This window comes from Cornus florida, unplaced genomic scaffold, assembly GCF_030987335.1.
Source record: "Cornus florida cultivar Cherokee Brave unplaced genomic scaffold, ASM3098733v1 CherokeeBrave_3.0.0_Hap2_Chr02, whole genome shotgun sequence".
Lineage (NCBI taxonomy): Eukaryota > Viridiplantae > Streptophyta > Magnoliopsida > Cornales > Cornaceae > Cornus > Cornus florida.
The window spans coordinates 42,801,135-42,805,727 of NW_026775572.1; the positions used below are offsets into that span (position 1 = coordinate 42,801,135).

A 4,593-nucleotide genomic window follows, 5' to 3' on the forward strand; every position below is an offset into this window, starting at 1 on the left:
GGGCGGCAACTCGGGGCCTTAGGCGAAAAAAAAAAAAATTTGGCCTTTTCATATCATAATATGCAATATATTAATTATTAAATAATAATTAATTAAAAATCATCATTGCTTTAAAAAGTATGGGTAAAAATAATTACAAGACTCACAACTCACAAACAAATATACAAATATATGAAAAATATAGATATATACAAATTTATAATAACAAAAGTTAGTAAAACTAAAAAATAATTAAAGAAAAAGAACCTGATTTAGAAATTTGAAAATTCTTCAATAAAAGAAAAGTGCTCAAATTGAAATTTGAGACTAATGAATATTGAGTTGAGAAGAAAGAAAATTATAAAGTTGTAATAAGTGATGACTGAGAAAGGAGATGACTTGTAGTTGAGTTTGCTGAGAGATGAGAGAATGAACGTGAGGATTAGGAATAAGAAAAAAAAAAAAAAAAAATCTAAAAAAAGAGAATCTGAAAAGTTTCTTCACTTCCCAATACAATGGCTAAATATTTACTGTGGTGCAACTTACCCAAAATATATATATAGAGTGTTGGTGTAAAAGATAACGGTGTATAAGATAGACAAAGAAAAAATATATTATTTAAGAATATAAATATTTGGGCCCATATTAAGTGTGTGTAATGGTTAGGGTTTGGTTTACTCAACAACTGTGAATGAGGAGGAGAGAGAAAATGTGAAAAAAAATGAGATATTTTGGGAGATAAATAATTTCTCTCTTGAATGAAAATGCGTGAACGGATAAGGAGAGAGAAAACAAAAAAAGAAGAGTTATTTTAGGGGACAAATTCTTTAGAATTAGTGTTCAATTAGGAAACAATTACAATATATTATATACAAGACAACTATAGTATTTTGGGGCCTTTTTATTAGTTAGGGCCTTAGGCGACCGCCTAACTTGCCTAAGGCTCGAGCCGCCCCTGTCAAAACTGAACATGAAACTTTGGTTTCATTCGTTGTCACTTATTTTTATATGTTTTAGCCCAAAGCATACTAGATCATGGCCTTTATATGTTTGTAACCTAACCCGAAAGAAGCAAATCTAGGGCAAAAACTCAACCCATATAAATAAAAAACTTGGACTAAAGATTGGGCAGGGGCCGCGCGAACGCAAGCCTCCACTACCACAAATTATGACGTAGGCTCCACTACTTGAGTAGACCTTAGGCGCGCACCCCTCCTGAGTGTAATGGAGGTCACCACCCTAGACCATAGGCATTATTGATCGCCCATTGATCCTGTCCAGGTAAGTATATTGTTCCTTAGGCTTTCAACTTAATATATAGGACTCTTTAGATACCTCACATTTATGTTTTCCCAATGTGGGAGTACGGAACCAAACATTATGCCACCAATGTTTGTTGCCAATGCATAGGATAGTGTGGTTATGTCTCAGTAGGCATACTTAAGCTGTTGCAAACAGAATTGGATAGACCGTTGAGACAATAGTGGAGACCCTTTTCAAAACAAATCCATTCTGTAAAGCATTGAAGCTTTTTCAATCAATGAGGACCAAAATGATTGATGATTTGGGTTTATCAAGGTACTTGCAATCATTTGAATATATATATATATATATCAATTTATCATGGTTAGATAAAATAGACCACATACAAGTCTTATTATAGGATCCACTTAAACCTGTCAATAAAGTCAGCTAACTAGTAAAATGTGGGACATGAGTTTGACCAGAGTTGTGGAATTCTAGGAATGCATCCAAGATGATGTAATAGTCTTGATTTTTTTTTTCTTTTTTACTTGGTGTTATGCTTATTAGTGGTTGCGATTTAATTAGTAAGTACATAAATAAGTATTATGTTAAAATATATATATATTTTAAAAAGTCGTGGGACCCCGTAAAAAGATGGTATAACAATTGTAATGGCCTTATGGCCATTACACAGTCAGTCGTTTTCTCTCCCTCTCATTAAAATATCTGTTTCCTTTTTTTTTTTTTTTTTTTTTTTTTTTTTTTTTTTTTTTTTTTTTCTACAACAATTCAAGCTTGATCTTGCCATAACCTTTGGGAATTTGATATTGGTGCTTGAAGCAAAGTTGATGAGCGCATCGAGACCTTCATTTTGATCTGAGCAATTTCTAGTTTGGAGCACTTTTGAAAATTCAAATTTTGGGTCTAATTTGGGGCTTTTCATCTATTTTGAGGTAGGGGTTTCTAATTCACATTTTTATTAGATTTTTGTGAATTATTCTTCATGAATTGTTGTATAGTATGCTTAATTCGTGTAGATCCTTGCAAAAATGATTCAGTTGTTGTATATGTGATATGTGATTACGTGTTAGTTGCCATTTTATGAGAAAACATGTCTTAAATGATTATATTCCATATCTTATCCATTTGAGTTGCTGGAGATATAGTAAGAAGCATGATATGTGTATTACATAATTTTTTTCCCAATTGTGTTTATGATTAAGAATTCAAATGTATAAAGAATTATGATGTTTAAGAGGCATGGTGCATTTATGCATTTTCATTGGGCATGGAATGGGGGAAAAGTTATTTTAAAAAGGCAATGGAATTGTTTTGGGAAAATGTTTTTGGAAAGTGTTTGTGAAAACTAGACGCCTAGGAGGCGCCTAGTGGTCCGTGGTGTTAATGTGATCTAGAGGGAAATAGAGAGAGACTCTAGTGTGGTTAAGCTATCTAAGCCAGACGACGCCATGGAGGTGCCATGTGGTCGGGGAAAGCTAGCCAACCTTCCCTCGTGACGCCATAGAGGTGCTATTGGTCGGGTTGCATTAACGGTTTGGAACAGTGAAAATGAATTATTTTGGAAAATAAGGAGCGACATTGGAATGAAATTACGCTTTATTTGCATATTTGGTGTATTTGTGTTACAATGATAATTATTTATAAGCTTGTAGTTGTGGTTGTTGATGTGTATTTCCTATGATATGATCCCGTATACTTTTTGCCTATTCTTTGCGTGGATTCACGGGGTCATAAGAGGTGTGTCTTAGACACCTCCTACTGAGCTTATGCTCACCCCATTATTTTAACATTTCAGGTTTGGGGAAAGAAGGGGCAGACGACAACCCATCGCAAATTAAGACCAGACTAGAACTCTTATTTTGTTGTCTTTTGCATAGAAACATGATCATGTACCTTATATATATATATATATATATATATATATATATATATATATAAATTAAGTGTAACATGTATAGTGTTGTAATGGTAGAATTTTTGTAAATAAATATATCTCATGGATAGTAACTTAATGTAATTAAAGTGATTCCTTGTTTAGAGGAGATGGAGGAACAGGACATTTTGTATGTATGTGTTGATTTTGGAGATGTTGTATATTATTGTATTGTGCATTGGGATATGATATATTAGTTTTGAGGCCAACTGAAGCCATTGCATTTTATATGCATTTCAGCAGGTCGTAGTAGGACTTTTTTTATCGAGGTCATGCCGAAGTTTTTTATTTTTATATTTATTTATTTATTTATTTTTTGGGTCGTTACAAATTTGATATCAGAGCATGAGATGGGATGGTTGTGTGAGTTTTGACCTGAGTAGGCAAGGAGCTCGATTGCTCTAGGGTTGTTGGTTACTGGTTCTTATCGAACGACATACATCGACTTCTAGCTCGTGGATTGAGCTATTCAGTGTGTAGTCATTCTGATTTTTTTTTTTGTTACATTTTGTGCGGTGCTTAGGCACGACTTTAGGACGGGTTCATATTTCATGGCATGGTGTCTTTGTTGTGTGTGAGTTTTATGCATCGGTGGATGCGTTCCTGTGAACGTGGAGGTTAGGTATGCGAGTAAGGGTTTCGAGGGAGAAAGGTATAATAGGGGTCTCAACCTAAATAGAAGGCAACATGCGAAAAAGCACCCAAAGGTGGGCATGAGTACCTAGACCTAACATGGTTCACCTACCTACTATATCTAGCTATGCATCCACTGCATATACGCACCCTAACCAACGAGCCTGAGACTCAAGCTCATCTCGTGGTACCATAACCATATATCTAAAGTCCGTCCAAATCCAGAGTATGTCATTCAATTATTCATTGAGGTGACATATAAAACACAGTCCAGCTAGTCACTCAACTTATTTAGTTGATATGACTTAACGCAATTTAGGATTCAATATTTTACAATCCATTTCTTTAATCCGATAGGTTAGGTCTTAGCATTTTGAGCTAAACCATCCCTAGTATGCCACCGTCCCATACTGGTGCGTACAATCCTCCATATCCATATAAATTATAGAACCAAGATAACAGTTCAGCAACTTCAATCCAAATTCATAATCCAGTCAACAACCATAACTCAAGTAATTGCAGACTATGGTATAATATTTTAGCAAGTTCAGTTAAAAACATACTCCAGTTAATTACAAAATAAGATTTAATATTTTAGCAATTAAATTTCAAAACCATTATCCAGTCCAAATCTAAAGTCCCGTTAATTGCAAAGTAGTGTGTGACATTACAACAATTAAATCCAAAGTATAATCCAATTTAAAGAAAACCAAGTAAACTACAGAATTATGAACAATAGCTTAGCAACCAAAGTCCAAAACATGCATAGGTCAAAACTAATA

General features: G+C 34.1%; 1 non-coding gene across 1 annotated transcript; it reads right to left on the reverse strand.

Annotated features, from left to right (window-relative positions):
- Nucleotides 1-1,107: 1,107 nt before the first annotated feature.
- LOC132297579 (U1 spliceosomal RNA) lies at nucleotides 1,108-1,268 on the reverse strand. The gene has a single exon (XR_009479283.1). It is a non-coding gene; the product is annotated as a U1 spliceosomal RNA (small nuclear RNA).
- Nucleotides 1,269-4,593: the final 3,325 nt, after the last annotated feature.